At 44.5% G+C, this 18,705-nt stretch overlaps 1 pseudogene; it reads left to right on the top strand.

Moving 5' to 3' along the window:
• Positions 1–10,637: 10,637 nt before the first annotated feature.
• Positions 10,638–11,128, top strand: LOC120235342 (annotated as a pseudogene).
• The last annotated feature ends 7,577 nt before the right edge of the window (positions 11,129–18,705 follow it).

The following is an 18,705-nucleotide window of genomic DNA, read 5'->3' as shown; positions in this document are numbered from 1 at the left end:
AGTTTTGCCCCCCCCCCAAAAAAAAATATTGCAAGAAAAAGACGAGTCCAAGGTGAACTTTTTTTTTCTGCTTTGGGGTCTTTTTCTCCTGGGGAGGGGAAAGAGGGAGAAGGGGAGGGGAGAGGGGGGGAGATCTTCTGCACGCGTGAGTTTGGGTTTCTTTTTTCTCTCGTTCCCAAGGATCCGATCAATGTGCAAAAAAATAATAAATAAAAAAGGGGGGTAAAAAAAACACACCAACAACAACAAGAAGTCAGATATAAAGAGCAAAGGGGGGGGAAGCCGAAGATACAGGAGGAGCTCGTGCCGCTCGGATTTGAGTGAGTTGAAGTTAGACTGAGAGCTTTTCAGTTCAAAGGCGGCGCTGATTGACAGATAGAAAAAGGGGGATCGAAATCCGGAGGAACGGAGTAGTCTGGGAGCGGAGATTATTGACAGGGCGAGAGGAACACACTCGCTTAATGAGATGCCGGGGGGCGGGGCCGGCCCGGTGACGTGTGCATAAATAAACAGCCGCGGTGGGCGGGGCGGGGGCGGCTAACAATGATCCTTTCGGGCGCCGGGAGAGGGAGGAGGAGAGGGGCGGGGGAGGAGGGGGGAGGGAGTCGGAGGGAGGAGTGTGCAGGGGGAGAGGCCTGCGCTGAGTGGGTGCGAGCGCGCGAGTCTGGGCGAGGGTACCGGGACTAGCTCCGGGAGGGGGGCGGCTTCGGAAGGACAATGCGGAGTGGGAGAGGAGGGGAAGGGGGTGGCGACCGAGTCAGGAATCCGAGCCGCGGAAGGCGGAAGGAAAGCCCACTTGGGGGGCGGGGATGGGGAGAGGCCCAGAAAAAGTGCACTTTGGAAATGTTAGAAATAAGTCTTAAGGAAGGGGAAAAGGAGGAGAGTGGGGGGGGGGGGGGGGGGGGGTGTTTAGTGGTTAGTCCAGCAGTGAAATCAGCCACCCTTGGGCGGGGATCTAACAGAAGTGGTCAAAAAGAAAGATCAACCTTCCACTTTCAGACAGCTTGGGGAAGTGGGGAGCTGGGCAAAGTTCCTGGTCATCTTCAGTGAAAGAAACTATCAACCCACGAGGTCTTCCCTACCCTTTTTGTTTATTAATAGTGAGTCATTTCATTAAATCTTAAATCTCGCTAGAATAAATACACCAAGATGACTCTTTATCCAAAAAAAAAAAAAAATCAAAAACTGTAGTGTTTGTCAGGGGCGTTAAAAATATCCTTAAGGAAAAATACGTGGTTCTTTTCAGTGTAAAGTGTTGTTCTTCCCCCCCCCCCCCCTTAACTGACGTTGGAGGTTGGTAGGAAATGAGCTAGGATTCAAAGTCCTTCTGCCTTTGGAGGTGAAAAGTTTGGGCGTTAACACCGCCAGGGAAAATAAAACTGAAAGTTCACCAACCCCTGGGATCAGTGGTACTGGAATCTTTCTCGAAGGGGGTGTGAAATGAAATCCCCAAAAGACTGGCCAAATAATCAAGATGTAGATGGCTCTGGCAGGAAATTGCTAACTAAGCTGATGCTGAGAGACCTCAGGAGGAGGTGGAAAACCTAGGGTTTGAGACAGGTATTGTTTTTAGGCACCTTGCCTGGGGAGCAGATTTGCTACAAAATGGGGAACAGAATTATGTTAAAGAGGAAAAGACCTGACTCCTAAAACATAGCCATCATGGATGATGGAGCAGAACCAGTCATTTTCTTGCAAATATCCAATGGAAAGTGGACCAGAAACTACAACATGAAAAGGGGGGCCAAAAAAAAAAAAAAAAAAAAACCCGAAAAAAAAGAAATCAATAGGAATTAGCAAATTGTCTGTTAGGAAGAGTGTAGATCTGCAGTCCATGATGTACTAAATTATCCCACCAGTCCCCCCAAAAAACATACATTCCAACTGGCCCATCAGCACCTAAGGTTTCTAAAAGAAAGCAAATTTACCATGTAATATTTAGAGAGTTTGGATTTCAGCAAAACTGTTTTATAGGCTAAGGTCTCAGAGAGAAGACTACTAAAAATAATGATACCAAGATTGACAAGGCCAATGAATTCCCCTGCACTGGGAAAAATTCGCAACCACATTAGCACACTAAAGAGTAAAGAGGCAGGCAAAATAAAATGGGGGGGGGGGGAGCCTATGGAGAAGAATCACTGTAACTCCTAACTTTAATATTAATCAGAAAATCAGAAGTAGAGTGAGAAGGAGCCAGAAAAGAAGTAAAACAAATGTGTACATTTAATCAGACAGGATTGCATAGGATACAAAGCACAGGGCTAATTAGTCTCAGCAGGTAGGACTAACCTTCAGACTTCATAAATAAATAAGGCGGGCACAGTTTCTAAGAGGGAGAGTGGAGACAGAAAGGGGATTATTTCAAGACACCAAGTAAAAACATGAAGAATGAAATGCTTCACTGTTAAATCCATGTACAAATGGATTTAACAGTTTCCTTTTCCTAGGTCTTTTCACTTGGTTGCCTTTAGATTTACACATTTAGTGAATGACCATAGCTTTTCACACTTGCTAATTGTCACCTGCATACCTAGTGTGCCTGAGTCTGTCTGTGTACAGCACAGACTTTCCTAAAGCCTGTTTTAAGGGCTTATTTACTTAAACTGGAACATATTCATAGGAACTCAATTTATGGCAATTTCTTTGTCCTGTGCGGTGTTTTTTTTTTTTTTAATCGAACCCTGATCTGAATTAAGTTGGATAATGAGGTCTTCTACGTCCTTTATGGGACTACCTGGATAATAAAAGCTCATAAATATACTGAATTGAAATTTTAAAGCATGTACTTATTGTTTTTAATGCCCTGGCCTGCATTTTTATCATATGTAAATACTATAGGCTTTCTTCCGATGATTAGTATCCTCATCCATGTTGGCATATCCTTATTTTTCTCATTCAAAGGAAACTCTTGAATCTTTCCTTCTTTAAATCTCTGATTTAATTAAGCAATTAAAAGTTATTCCATGATAGCACATGTGCCACATTTAATTTCATTGCTTCGTGGCATAAAAAGGCTTGGGGAGAGCAGCAAGATCTCAGAGGGTCGGTAACCCCTGAGTCCCTGAAAAAGGGCTTCAGGTGATGCCAGGATGGGAGGTGGGGGAGGGAGAGGGTATGGAATTGCACTGGGCAAAATGCAAGGTAATAGAATACATTTCTTAAAATTCACGTTCGCCAGCTCACAATGTGAACACGTACTTTATAGATCTGGTGTGAAATTTTAAACAACAGTTGGCTTATGTCCAGGTGTTGAGACAATTTCTCTCTCCAGACACTGATGACCCCCGGGTTTACAGGACCATGAGTTCTGCCCAAATAGCAAGGGTTCAAAGAACACAGGGAAGAAACCAGACCGGTTCTGACTTTGGCCCAAGCTGGGGGATTTTGCATATTTTGGGAGGTGGGCAGGATGCGGAAGAAGTCGCGACCTCTTTCCGCAGTGCCCATTCCTGGGGCCAGCCCGGGTCCTGAACTCTAAGGAGACTGGGTCTCGGCCTCTCTTTCTTCCTGCCTGTCTTCCTCATCCACTGCCTTTTCTGCTTCTTCACTTGTCTCCTTTTGGTTGTGTCTCTATTAAATCCCTGTGGACAAGTGTTGATATTAGTAATCTGCATTTTACTTCGAAAACTAAGTGAACGGGTCACCTTTCCCAGGGATACTTCCCTGTTCATCCCTATTGGGGAATGTGAAAAGGAAGTTTTCAGTTGATATAAATCATTCCTCAGGTGTTGGTTCCCTATGGTGGAGCCATGGTGGAGTGGTAGGTACCCCCTGAAAACGGGGGATGGCAGACATAGGCCAACCGTTACCTGTGTCTTTTTTTTTTTTCTCTAGGAGAGAGAGAGAGAGAGAGAGAGAGAGACAGCGTGAGCAGGGGAGGGTCAGAGAGAGAGGGAGTCACAGACTGAAACAGGCTCCAGGCTCTGAGCTGGCAGTCAGCACAGAGCCCGACGCAGGGCTCGAACCCACGAACCGCGAGATCATGACCTAAGCGAAAGTCGGACGCTTAACCGACTAAGCCACCCAGGCCCCCCTAGGCAGATTGAATTTTCTTTTTTTTTTTTTTAATTTTTATTTATTTCTAGGAGAGAGAGAGATAGACAGCGTGAACAGGGGTGGGTCAGAGAGAGAGAGGGAGACACAGACTCTGAAACAGGCTCCAGGCTCTGAGCTGGCAGTCAGCACAGAGCCCGACGCGGGGCTCGAACCCACGAACCGCGAGATCGTGACCTGAGCGAAAGTCGGACGCTTAACGACTAAGCCACCCAGGCGCCCCTACCTGTGTCTTTTAGACCTGTGTCACCTGTCAGGTGAGGTCGTTAGACTGGCTATTTTCCTAGGTCCTCTTTAAACATTCAGAGGGCCCATGATTCCATGCTTTCTGCTCACCCCCCAGTCACGCTAAGGGGTTCACCAGCACACCAGCAAAGACGACAAGCGCCTTGGAAGTTTGGCTCTGGAATTTTGGAGAAACAAGGACAGTCTGCTCAGATTCATCGGAAGTAAAGAATACGTGTCGACAAGCATACTCAGCTCCCCTAGTTGCTCCTCAACATTCCACTAAATGATGCCCGACAGTGACCTGTACACGTATGCGTGTGGGCATATGTGTGCTGTGTGATTTTTTTTCCTTAAAGATCCGGGTTCCAAGATGGATGATCTGTTACCCACTGTGTTGGACTTATCTATGCAGGGAGTGTGCTGACCGAGGGAAGCCAAAAAAAGAATCCGAAAACATAAGGAAGCTATAAAATGGGGAAATGTTTTGAAGCCAAAGTCCTGCTTCCACTGTGAGATTTTCTGTTTGCTTTTTGTTCTGCGTGGGTGATGGTTCCTTATTTGGACCTTGAGGAAAGCTACTCCCTTAGCCAACACAGGAACACTAAAAATTGGACACCTCTGAGCGTTTTCCATTTTAGCAGGAGGAAGGGGTAGGCAAAAAGCCCCCTTCACAGGCATCCTTTTATGTCTCCCCAGTGATTCTGTCAAGGGACATGGAAAGGCATATATACCCTCTTCTTGAACCGCTGAGGAACACTGCTCTGTTCTGGCATTTTTCTGAAGTGCCTGGCTTGATCACCTTGCTTCCGCTAATGACAGGTCCTGGTAATAAAATGACAATAATGCCTGATGATCCAAGGGTTAATGGGGAGATGTATGCATTTGTGCAGAGCTTCATCATCTGTCTTCATAAGCTGATCACTACTGCTATAGGCATTTGTGACAGAAGCAGCCTTCCGAAAGACATCAGTCCTCCATAAATATACCTTTCTTATTGACAAGATGTCTTTTAACCCTAATAGTAATGGAAGAAGGCCAATAAATGAAACATTTACTGCATAACTTGCCTGATTTTGGGGTGGTGTATGATTCCTTTCTAGCTGTCTCTAGAAGATGTTTTCAGCCTAATTTGCTCCCTAGAAATTTCACTTGCTACAGTTATACGTCTATGACGTTTCATTGCCTGAAGCCAAGTCTGCATAAGAACTTTCTTAAGATATACTTATCCTAATGCCAGGCTTCAGGAACTGGGCTGCTTTATGCTGAATTATTTGTGCTACCCTGATATACAGGATAGAGACTTCCCGGTAGTCATTGCCATAGGGTAGGTCTAAATGTTTCTGAGAAGGGGGAAAAGGCAGAAAAAGGTGAAAAAAGTTTCATCTAGGTTGATTTGTGGAAGTCTTTAGAATTAATAATTGGGTCTGTATTTAACATATTAAAATGACTGAGGTTTTCTTTTCTTTTTCTTTTTTCAAAAATAGCTTCAGTGACCCCATCCTTTCTTACAGAGCATCCTCACTGGCCCAAACCCATTGTTATGTTCAGAAATGTCATGGATATCCAAGCACCCTTCACAAAAACATGAGCACTTTAAACGGAGGCAAAGACGATGTCAGCCAGCATGGAGCAGTCTCACAAGGTGGTTTACGTGTGTTCAAGGGACAGAGCAGGTGAAATTTCAGGAGAGGACAATACCATTGTTCCCCTTGTAATTTATCTAAGTGTGGGCTGACACACCTGCTTCCAGCCAAAAGCATCATGGGATAAAGGAAGTGAAGGATCTGAGGAGACTTCCGGGTCTGGAGTGTGAAGACTTTAGGCTTGGTTGCCCCCCACCCCCACCCCCGCCCCCAGAAACCGACAGTAGCTTTGAGCCCTGTGTCCTTGAGGAAGGACTAAATCTATGTCAAGCAAATCACTTGAGACTGGAACGGCCTCCGTTCCCCTTCTTTCTCCCTTGCAAAAATCCCACTTGTTTCTGTAAATTCCAATATTTGTGGATTCTATTTCCCAATGAAACCTTCATGTGATCAGGGAACAGGAAGAAGGATTCACGAGGAGTTCCGGCGTCCAGAGTGAGTTCGGGGCCCGGTATAGACAACAGCCTGCAGGACAGGGTTCGGCAAACGAGAGAGGCTTCCGGTTGACTGTCAACTTGAGCCGACTCCGTTTCTTGGTAGCCTGAGGGCACACTGTAAATACCTAGAGCCGGAGGGAAGGCATTAATCGTTATTTCTTAAAAGTTCTAGGATGCCAAGAGTGAGAGGTTATAATGACCTCAAAACTCCGTAAGAAGCACATGGGCCCCTCCCAGCACCCCCTCGTTTGGAAACGTGGCCTTTCTCTACGCGTGTGTACCCAGACACTGATTAGGCCACACTTTCTAGAGATAGCCCAGGTCCTTGGCGTCTTTCACGGCACAGGCGTAAATATTCTTTGCTCCTGCCCAGCCAAGGGCGCTGCTGCTGAAGAAACCCAGTCCTGGGCAGGGAGGAACCAGCGGAGGCCACGCCCACTCTCCCTTCCCCTTCCGGCCCGAGTTCACCAGGGCCAGGCGGCCTTGTGAATGATGCTGCCTGTACAGGCCCGGGAGACCCCCCTAGCTCTTGCAGAGCCTGCCGCCCCACCTGCACCCCCAGCCGCCAAGGTGATGGCTACCTAGAAACCAGACGGGACATTTCTTAGGGAAGGATCTGCTATCATTGGCTTTCAGTCCTTTTCTTCTTTGAAGGAACCTTGCCTACCCCTCCGTACGAGAAGCATCTTTCCAATGTGATCATCTGGCCGCTGTTCATGTTATTTTTTCGCCGGCTACAAAACAGCATGTACTGTAGAGTTCTTTTTTAAAAAGTGAAATTGTTCATTAAAAATACTTGAAAGGATGTGCTCCAAAATCTCAACGGCACTTTTTTTTTTCCCCAGACGATGAAATTTTGAGTTTCATTTTTATGCTTTTTTATACTATCTGGTTTCGTTCGGAATTAACAACTGGGTACCGGTTCGTTGCGCAGTCAGAAAGGAAGAGAACGCTTTTTCTCTTTTCAAAAATAAATCCTTTGACTTTCCTCCTCTCTTGTATCCATTCCAACTTGCTCAAGCTGGGGATATTGCGAGGTAGTTATTGCTGACACTGCATCTAATATATACCTTTGACCCTCTGTCAAATATACTCTCATACTTGAATTTCAAAGCACATCAGTGACAAAGGCTCCCATTTCATGGCTTTAATTTGAAAATTAGTAATAAGCCCCATCCACCCAGAATGTGCTCAGAGACCTGCCTACAAGTTTCACAGGGCAGCCTCTGTTTGTAAAGGGGATTGTCCTTCTAGAAACCCATTCTCATACCTTGTCTTACTCGCTGCTTGCAACACCGTGTGAGGTAGAGAGGGCAAGTATAATTACCCATTTTACAGACAAGGAAACTGAGGGCCCAAGAGATCCAAGCAGGGCAAGCTCACATGGCTGGGGGTAGCCAGGCTGAGACTGGGATTCAAGTTTCCTGATTCCAGGTATAGGTCTTTTCTTGCTATTGGTTCCTGGGCCAACCCAACAGCAGAATCACCCTCACCATTTTTCTGTGACATATTGGGGGTATAAAGAGGAGCTTGGCAAAAATATAATTTCCTTTAAAGTAAAACTCACACCCAGCCCTCAACTACACTGTGAATTGGATAATATTTGTCCTCAAGACCCACACCCCCACTATACTTATGGGATGCCCAAGGCTGTCTCCCCAGCTTATCTCATTGCTTACCGTCCCCACCCCCAGACAGTGCCGGGTTTGTCAACCTGGGTGCCATTGACATTTTGGACTGAATACTTCTTTGTTGTGCAGGTTTGTCCTGTATGTTGTTGGACATTGAGCAGCATCTCTGGTCTCTGCCTACTAGTTGACATTGACACTGCCCCCCTCCCCCCCCAGTTGTCACAGTAAAAAAAAAAATACCTCTAGGAATTGTCATACGTCCCCTGGGGACAGGGGGTATGGAGCAAAATCACCCCCAGTAGAGAACCACTGCTCTACACTAAACCCCCTCTCTGGAAGGCCTGGGGAGGAAACTCTGGAAACTGACACTTCCACTCCCTGCTGAGAACCTATGACCCTTACAAAAGGGCATCTTGGTCTCACTGGAAGAGTTCAAATCTTGGCTCTGTCATGTCTGAATATGTGTCCTGAGGTCCATCCAAAAATGATTCTAACTCTCTTTGCTCATCTATAAAGTGGGGGACACAAGACCTATGTCTGAGTGTTATCATTAGGATTCCAGGAAATAATATGTCAAATTGCCTTGATCACAGAGACCTTCAATCAGGGCAGACTTTGTTACTCGCCTCCCGTGTCCGGATGAAGATCGAATGCCCAGGCTCGGCACAATCATGTCACCATGAGAAGGCTCAGTGCACCGTAGCTCGGCCACCATTACGCTACCCTTCCTACTTACACCTCTCAAGGGTAGCTGGATTATACAAAGGAAAAGTGTCTGAACTCAACACAAACACATCTGCAATGATGGCTTTCAATCCAAAGACAAGCTGGACAATTGCAGCAAAGAGTCTTTTGGATCTCTTAGTGGTGCTGTCCATCGGGAGGGGGCAGCCCCACCATAAGAGTGTCCCCAGCCACCCTCCTCCCACTGTCCCTCCAAGCAAATCCCTCCTACCCTGTTAAGGAGAGCAGCAGGACAGATTTTGCAAACCCCCAAGGCATGGTCTCCAGTGTCTAGTAATTTAATAACACGCAGCCCTTCGTAAACACTAATTAAGAGCACTGCTCCCGGTGAAGGACGCTTGCCACCCTCACACCCCAGGCCCCTGCTTTCAGATGAGAGGCCCCTGAGAGGTGGCCCCCAGAGAAGTGGTTTGCCTGGGGCTAAAGAGGAAAGAAGTCAAGTCAAAAAGGAAGCGGAGGAATTCCAGGTTGTAGGACTTCCGGCGTTTTGTCCAGTCAAGGCTGTTACTGCCTACTCTGGACTGGAGCACCTCCTTTAGATCAGGGGGTCTTCTAGCTCTTGTGCTTCTTAGACGAGGGTGTCAGAGACCCCTCTGAGAATCTGAAGCCACCTTTAGACTCACTCACCTGGGAAATGCGCTCACATTTTTAAAATTTTGCAAATACATTTGGACCTTGAACGACACAGGCATGGGGCAGGGCAAGAGATAAGGGGCACTGACCTTCTCACACACACACAATAGATGATGCATGTTTATCTTTTGACTCCCCCCAAATTAATTACTAATAGCCTACTGTTGACCAGAAGCCGTACTGATACCATCAACAGTCAATTAACACATATTTTGTATGCTATGCATATTATATACCGTATTTTTACAATGAAGTAAGCTAGAGAAAAGAAAATGCTATTAAGAAAGCAATAAGGAAGAGAAAGTACAGTTCTGTACTGTAAAAAAAAAAAAATCCATATATAAGTGGACCCACGCAGCTCCAAGCGGTGTTGTTAAATGGCCAACCGGACTCTCTGAACTTCTTATTAAAATTTTCTGCCCCAAGTAATTATAAGTCGGGCCTGGTGTTTGTTGAACCTTTTACAGTTTTAGGAGCACGTTCTAAGAGGCAAGCAGGAAGATGAGGAGGTGAATCACGTGGGCTCTAGAATGATGGGTGTGCACCTGTCAGTGCCACTCACCAGTTGGGTTGCCTTGAACAAGGTATTTCACCTCTCTGCACGTCCATTTCCTCCCTGCATAACATGAAGTGAGTGGAATAGCTCTTGTTAAAATGATTTCCATTTAACAGATGAAGAAACTGAGACTTGGAAAAACTGAATGCCAAAGGCTACGATTTGAATCCAGGACTCCTGGCTTTCATATATCATTCTACCAAAACGCTTTAAACTTTTTGTTGAAGGATAACATTCATATAGTCAAGTGCACGAATCGTAAACATTCCCCTAGCTGAATTCTGACTAATAGACACACACATGTAACTACCATCTAGACCAGGATAATGGGATATTATCAATACCACGGAAGCCATCCTTATGTGCCCTCCAAATCAATATTCCCGCAGAGCAGGGTTGCCAGATTTAGCAAATAAAAATATTGCCTTGGACACACTTACAATAAAAAATTATTCTAAATCTGAAATTCAAATCTTCCTGGGGGGGGGGGGCTGTATTTTATCTGGCAATCCTACCTCAAAAGCAGCCAGTAGTTTGACTTCTGATTCTAGAGTAGTTTTGCCTGTTCTTGTACATCATAGAAGTAGAGTCCTAGAGTATGCCCTATTTTGGTTCAGGCTTCTATTGTTTAACCAGTGCATGAAATTCAACAGTGTAGCAGCAGCATCTGGCCCGAGGCCAGAGGCCCTCGGGGCGGGGAGGGGGGGCAGACATGGGCAGCCTCTTGGGGCGCACCACACTGCTGGGGCTGCAGAGTAGCTTGCGAGCCAGGGGTCTGAGCCTACTCACACACTCCATTTCCAATGGGTCCTCCTGGACCCACGAGCAGAGCTTGGTGGTGGCAAAGCCAGAGGGGTGCAGCGGTGACTCATTGGGGATGTGATCCGGCGCTTTGAGAGGAGGACCTTCAAGCTGGTGGGGACGAAGGTGCTGCAGGCACCAGAGAGAGACCTTGCCCAGAACCGCCATGACCTGCAGAAGAAGCCATTCTGCCCAGCCCTCATCAGCTACATGAGCTCTGACCCATGGCCACCATGGACACACCTGTTCAGCGTCCCCCAGCACCATGGAGGAGGTGGGGACTTCAGCATCCACATCAGCAGAAACATGATCCATGCCGGTGACTGCATGGAAAGGTTCCAGAGCACTGAGCTGGTGGACTGGGCAGACGAAGGCCACTAGAGCAGCAACTACCCAGCCTGAGCACTCAGCAGCGCCTCCAGGATCAACTACTTCTGCCCATAAGAACGTGAGCCCACACCCAAGGTCTGCCTATCTGTCGCAGATCACTTCCCATCCACCTTCTGCCCCACCCCAGCCCAAGGGGTTGAGCCACCAACTTCAAGTGCCTTTTAGTATCCTAAGCCAGCAAGAGATGGGACCAAATCCTTTCTGTACCAAACTGCCAGGCAACCTTTGGGGTGTCTCCAAAAGTGTGGAGTAGGACCTCCTCTCCCCCAAAGGGAGGCATCAAAATTCACTGAGTGGGGCACCTGGGTGGCTCAGTTGGTTAAGCATCCAACTTTGGCTCAGGCCATGATTTCACAGTTCATGAGTTCAAGCCCCACATCAGGCTCTGTACTGAAGCTCAGAGCCTGGAGCCTACTTTGGATTCTGGGTCTCCCTTTCCCTCTGCCCTTCCCCTGTTCATGCTCTGTCTCTCTCAAAAATAAATAAACATTAAAACATTACTTTAAAAAATTCACTGTGTACAGGATGCCTGGATGGTTCAGTTGGTTAAGCCTCTGACTCTAGTGCAGGTCATGATCTCACAGTTTATGAGTTTGAGCCCCACATCCAGCTCTCTGCTGTCAATTCAGGGATCCTGTCCCCCTCTCTCTCTCTCTGCCCCTCTCCTGCTCTCTCTCTCTCTCACTCTCAAATAAACATTTTTTTAAAAAGATTCAAAAAAATAAAATTCACTGTGTTCTACATGGGGCGGATTGCTTATTACAGTTTCTGCCATCTCTGACGCAGGGAGGGGGACTTTTTTGAGAGGAAAATTAAAGCTTACCCCTTCATACACACATGCACGTACTCCAACAATGTAGCAGCAATTATTTTTCATTACTGTACAGTACTTTACTGTATACAATGACAAACAACTTTATAATATATAATCAATATATGTTTATTCATTGTATATTATAAATATATACATACACATATACAATGAATATGAACTTCTAGGTTATTTTCAGCCAGGACAAGGATGGCTACTATAAATATTCTTGTACATGGTTTCTGGGTTTGTTTTTTTTAGTTAATATATGAATGCTTCTCTATTGGGTATATACCTAGAGGTAACAATTCTGTAATATCGGGGTATACATATGTTCAGCTTTAATAGGTAGCACCAAATTTCTCCAAAGTTGTTGAACCGATTTATTCAAGAATGCACAGAGAGATCCATTTGCATTACTGGGTTTGTCTGTTTCCCCCGTATTATGGTGAAGGTGAAGTGGTATCTCATTGTGGTGTTAATTGCATTTCCCTAATGATGTGAGGCATCTTTTCACATGCTTACTGTCATAAAATACTTTTTTAAGTCTATTGCCCATTTTTAAAAAAATTCTTTTTCTTATTGATTTGTAAGAATTCTTTACATAATATAGATATAAGACCTTTGACAGATACAGGTTTTGTAAATATCTTCTCCCTCTCTGTGGCTTGTTTTGCACCCTCATAATGGTACATTTGGATGAACAGAAGCTTTTAACCTATATGGGTGTTACTTTTGTGTGTGCTGTTTAAGAACTCTTGACCACCCCCAAGGGAGATCGTATCTTCGTAGGGGCGCCTGAGTGGCTCAGGGGGTTAAGCGTCTGACTTCAGCTCAGGTCATGATCTCACGGTTCGTGAGTTCCAGACCCAAATTGGACTCTGAGCTGATAGCACAGACCCTACTTCAGATCCTCTATCTCCCTCTCTCTTTGCCCATCCCCTGGTCATGCCCACACACTCTCTCTCTCAACAATAAATAAACATTAAAAAATAAATTAAATAAATAAATAACAGATATTTTCCTCTGTTACCATTCCATTTTATTTTTCACATTCAGAGTTCCTGGACCTATTTCTTTGTCTATCATATGTACAATCCAATTAATTTAAAAATTATTTCCCAGCTTCATAATCCTCCAGAATCTGTTCATATTTGTTAATATCATCATTAGGTACTTTCTTTGGGTCCAATACAGAATTTCTAAGTATATTCCCATGTGCCAAGGCATTGTGCTGAATACTAAGAATTTAAACCTTGAACTGGGCATGGCGGTAATTTTCTCAGCTCTAAGTCTAGCATGTGGTCTGTCCAGATACACCTATGTCTCCTGCCCCCACCCACCATGTCTCCACAGATTCCCTTTAGGGGCAAAGTCCACTTAGATTTGCCTATAAGGCTTGACCTCCGGAGTCTGGCCAGGAAGAGGAAGAGCATGCTCACAAGTGTTAGTCCTTTGCAGCAGCTCCAGCTGAAAGTTCAAAGAGAGAGCCTGAGACCTGGATCATTTGTGAGTCGCAGTCCCTGTGCCAACTAAGAGCCTGCATTCCAGCCAAGTCAGTGATGGCAAAGATCCGTTGTTCAGTCACTTGGAGTGGCTTGAAAATGCTTGGGGCAGCTGAAATGTCAGTAACAGGAGAAGTGATAAACTATGAATGACTTGTGGTACCTGATTGTATCATAACTATTCTGCTTTGCTGGCCTCACTAGTTCTTGCCATCAATCATCAATCACATAACTAATCACATAACTAACACCCAGCTCTAATTCTTAGGCTGGGGAAGGTGGTCAGTAAGGAAATAGCAGCCTCCATCTGAATTCCAGTGTCTCTCCTTTGGAGACTTTTGGTGCTGTTGTAGAACATAAACCTTTACTATAAACAAGCCCAACCCGCTACCCTTGTATCTTGGGCTCCTTAGATCTTAGGACTCTCTTTGGGGATTAGGGCTCATTATCTTGTTCTTTCTAGCCCCTGACTACCTCAACTTAGAACACCCCACCCTCCCCAGGGAGCCCCAACCTCCCAAATTGACCTTCAACATTGATGGCTCTTGTCCCAGACAAGCTGAACACAACTTCGGTAAGAGATGGGGTCTAGAAGGTGGGAGAAGGGTGCTTACTCTTCCATTTTCCTGATATATTTTCCCTCCAGTTTCCCACACCAGACACTCCCCAATCCCTCCAGTGAAGACCCTGAGATATTCTTGATGATGCCTTCCTACTTAGGACTCCCTTTCCAAAGGAGCTCTACCTGGGTGGCATATAGCCCTTTCCTAAATAGAGGGAGGATTGTAAGAGGAGGGGGTCAAAGCCATCGAACTGAAATGCAAATGTGGGTTCTTAACTCTTAATGCATTTTTTTTATTTTTTATTTTTAAAAAAAAAATTTTTTTAATGTTTTATTTATTTCTAGGAGAGAGAGAGAGACAGCATGAGCAGGGGAGGGTCAGAGAGAGGGAGGCACAGACTCTGAAATAGGCTCCAGGCTCTGAGCTGCCAGTCAGCACAGAGCCCGACACGGGGCTCGAACCCACGAACTGCGAGATCATGACCCAAGCAAAAGTCAGACGCTTAACCGACTAAGCCACCCAGGCGCCCCTTAATGCATTTTTTTTAAAGTAAGGAAAGAATGAGAGAGATTTTTCTGAGAACACTTTACACTTAAAAATGGGGGCACCTGGCTGGGTCAGTCCATAAAGCATGCCCCCATTGACCTTGGGGTGGTGAGTTCAAGCCCCATGTTGGGGTAGACATTACTTTTAAAAAATTGTTTGTGCCCATTGGTGAAGGTTAAAAGTTGAATAAAGATAAATAAATAAACAAACAAACAAACAAACCTGAAAATGTACCACTGACAGCACTGGTGTATGTTTTTGGTCTGAGAGAGTGAGACAGCCAGGTAAGCTTCCTTGATGACCAGGCCAGAGGCGGACAGGAGCCTTTACTGGACCTGGCAAGCCGACGGATGCAAAGCCACAGGGCAAACAGAAGGAGCCTGGAGGAAGGTCACAGGCCAGTGGGAGGCCTGACTATGAATGGGTCAGAGAAGTAGTCCAATCCCTGGTACAGGCCAAATACAGGCATTTAAAGGGAATTAGGGCTCATATGATCAGCACTGTGTGAGCAGTACTGGGGGAACACTGAGTCAGCTGTGTTCTACGCTACAAAGTTAGAGGCTCCCACTGGGAGCTCAACAGGAAAGACCTGACTCCTTCAGAGACAAAGGCCTCAGGAGGGCCGAATCCTATGATCACGGCTCATAGAAGGTGCTGGAACCAAAGGGGACTATTTTCTCCATACCCAAGCCCAGGGGCCCTTGGCAACTCCAGGCTCTATTTAACCCTGCTCTACTTAATTTCCTCAAAATAAAGTGCCCTCACTGTGGACTCAAGTTCGCTTTCTCTAGAAGCAGCTGGAGGTAACCTTTATTAAGGAAATGTTTCCTCTCTGTCATAAGAATGGCTTTTAGGAGGAAACCAAAGGCTCGAGATCTGTTCTGGAGGTAAGTCAAGGAAGTAGAATGTGCACATCCCACGTGTCCTCCTGAAGAAGCATGCTACTTATCCCCACAACTCATGCCTTATTACTAATATTATTATTATAATATCCTGGGGCCATCAGCCCCCCTGAAGAAAGGAAGAGGAAACAGGTGAGTGCCATTTTGGAGACATAGCTCTACGCACTGAACTGAGTGTCTTACCTCAGTTTGATCCCAAAGGCTTTCCAAGGGTTCCTGACGTGCGCATCATTCAGGGGTTTGTGAACTTTGAGACAAAACCTTGCATCGTTATTTTTACTGAGCTCTCACTGAAATTTAGCATTTCCTTCTATTCCCAATGTGGGCTACAAACTGTAATAGTGGTAGCAGTAACTGTGACCTTTTAAAAAAAGTTATTAACTTTATATTTAAACATTCTTAATTATTCATGTGTTACAACAAGCCCATATTACTTGTAATATGGGGATAATCATAAAATATAACTTATAAAACCCAAAATCTATAATTCTCCAAACAACTGCTAGGCCCAAATGTATTTCCCATATTACTATTATTTTTTAAATGTTTATTCATTTATTTGGTGGGGAGGGGCAGAGAGAGGGGGGGGGGAGAGAGAGAAACTCAAGCAGGCTCCATGTCGTCAGTGCAGAGCCTCAGGACTGTGAGATCATGACCTGAGCCGAAATCAACAATGGGATGCTTAACCAGCTGAGCCACTGGACATCCCTGTATTTCCCATACTATGTAAGCAAATTTGTATAATACAAAAAAGGTCAAGGAACCACCTAGTCCACTTTATGAGGCTAGCCTTAATCTCCAAACCAAAACTAGACAACAAGGCCCAAGGCATAAAAATAATACTTCAGCTCTCCCAGCAAGCCTGCTCCAGTGATGATGCTGTGAATGAGGCTCAGTTTCTCTATTTCTTGGCTTTACTTCCTTAGTGTTGGCATCTGTGACTATAACACTACTGGAAATCACAGATTTTTGTTTTTAACGTTTATTTTTGAGAGAGAAAGTGAGTGTGTGTGTGTGCATATGCAAGTAGGGAGGGGCAAGGCGAGGGGGAGCAGAGGATTTGAAAGCGGGCTCTGCACTGGCAGCAGCGAGCCCGGTGTGGGGCTCGAACTCACAAACTGCAAGATCATCACCTGAGGCAAAGTCAGATGCTCAGCCAAATGAGACACCCAGGTGCCCCAATCACAGATATTTTTATGTCATATTATGATGGTTATAGAAACCTTGAAGTGTCATTTATATTCATCATTAATTCTAAATCACGAAAGTTCTTAGATTTGCCTTAATAAAGAAGCATTTAAGTAATTATATCACAAATTTGTTTTCTAAGAATATTTTCATGGCTGTATTTCAATATAATTGGGCTCTTTTGTAATCCTATGTGTATTTTAAATTTGTTTTTTACTTTAATATCTTTATTAAGGTGTAACTGACCGTATGATAAGCTACCTATATTTAAAGCATACAACTGATAAACTTTGACATAAGTCTACACTTGTGAAATCATCATCACAATGCAGATAGTGAACCTGTCCATTGTCCACAATAGTTTCTTCGTGTCCATTTAGAATTCCTCCCTCCTTCCCCTCCTCAGACCCCAAGCCCAGGGAAATCTAGTCTGCCTTTCCTAGAACTTTATATAAACAGAGTCATACAGTAGGCACTCTTATTTTTAAATGTGTCTCCTTTTATTTAGCATACTGATTTCGAGACTCATCTATACTGCTTTATGTACCCCTAGTTCCTGTTTGGTTTGGTTTGTTTCTGAATGGTATTATATTGTGCAGTTAAACATTGTTTATCCATTCACCAATTGATGGGCCTTTGTATTGTTTCCAGTTCCGAGCTATTACGAATGAAGATGCGCTGAATATTGGTGTGTAAGTCTTTGTGTGGACATAGGCTTTCATTTCTCTCAGGTCAACCTAGGGGTGGAACGGCTAGGTCAAATAGGGAGTTTGTGTTCAACAGCATAAGAAACTGCCAAACTTTCCCTCCCAGAGTTTGTAGTACCTACATTCCCACCAAAGGCAGTGCAGGAAAACTCCAGTTGCTCCACGTCCTCATCAACACTTGATGTAGTCTGCCTTTTTAATTTTAGGCATTCTAAGAAATGTGAGGTGGGATCTCACTGTGGTGTTGGTTTACATTTCCTAGTGACTAATGAGAGTGAGCTTCTATTCTTGTGCTTATTTACAATCTGTATATCTCCTTTGATGATGAGCCTGTTCAAACTTTTTGCTCATTTTCTATTGGATTGCCTGTTTTATTATTGAGTTTTGAGAGTTTTCATATATTCTGCAACAAGTCTTCTATCAGATATTGATTGGAAAACATTTTTTGCCCATGTTTGGTTTGTCTTTCTATCTTTCAACAGTGTTTTCGGAAGAGCAGAAGTTCATAATTTGATGAGGGTCCGGTTTAGCAATTCCTATGTATATGTGGATTGTCTTTTTGGTATCAGATCTAAGTAATCTTTGCCTAACAAAGGTCACAAAGATTTCTCCTGTGCTTTCTTCTAGAATTTCTATAGTTTTAGGTTTAACATATAGGTCTGGGATCCATTTTGAATTAATTTTTTATATGGTGCAAGCAAGGTATAGATCTAAATTCTTTTTTTTTTCTTCATACAGATATCCAATTGCTCTGGCACCATTTGTTGAAAAGATTATGCTTTTTCCGCTGAATTGCTTTTGCATTCTTGTGGAAAATACTTCATTATGTATGTATGAGTCTATTTCTGAACCCTCTCTTCCTTTCCATTGACCTATTTATCTATCATTACACAATACCATATTGTCTTGATTACTATAGCTTTATAATGAGTCTTGAAGTCAGATAGTGTTTGTCCTCTTTGTTCTTTTTTTAAAAAGTTGCTTTTGCTCTTTTTAGTCTTTTGCTTTTTCATATGAATTTTAAAAGCAGCTTGTAGATTTCTACGAAACAGCCTCCTGGGATTTTAATAGGGATTGCACCAGATCAAGGGATCAACCAACTTTCTCTGTAGAGAGCCAAATAGTAAGTATTTTAGACCATACAATCTCTCTTGCAACGATTCATCTCTGCCATCGTAGCATGAAAGCATCCATAGCCAACACAGAAGCATAGGAGTGTGGCTGTGTTCCAATAAAATGCTATTTATAAAAACAGGTGGTGGGCTGGATTTGGCCTATGGGCTATGGTTTGCCTATCCCTGCAATAGATCAGTTTGGGGAAAACGGACATCTTAACAAAATGGAGTCTTCTCACTCACTCCAAAATG

This window comes from Hyaena hyaena, unplaced genomic scaffold (assembly GCF_003009895.1).
Source record: "Hyaena hyaena isolate Hyena2069 unplaced genomic scaffold, ASM300989v1 scaffold_128, whole genome shotgun sequence".
Taxonomy (NCBI): domain Eukaryota; kingdom Metazoa; phylum Chordata; class Mammalia; order Carnivora; family Hyaenidae; genus Hyaena; species Hyaena hyaena.
Note: the sequence above shows the minus strand (reverse complement) of the source record. Positions and strands in the feature narration are given on the sequence as shown.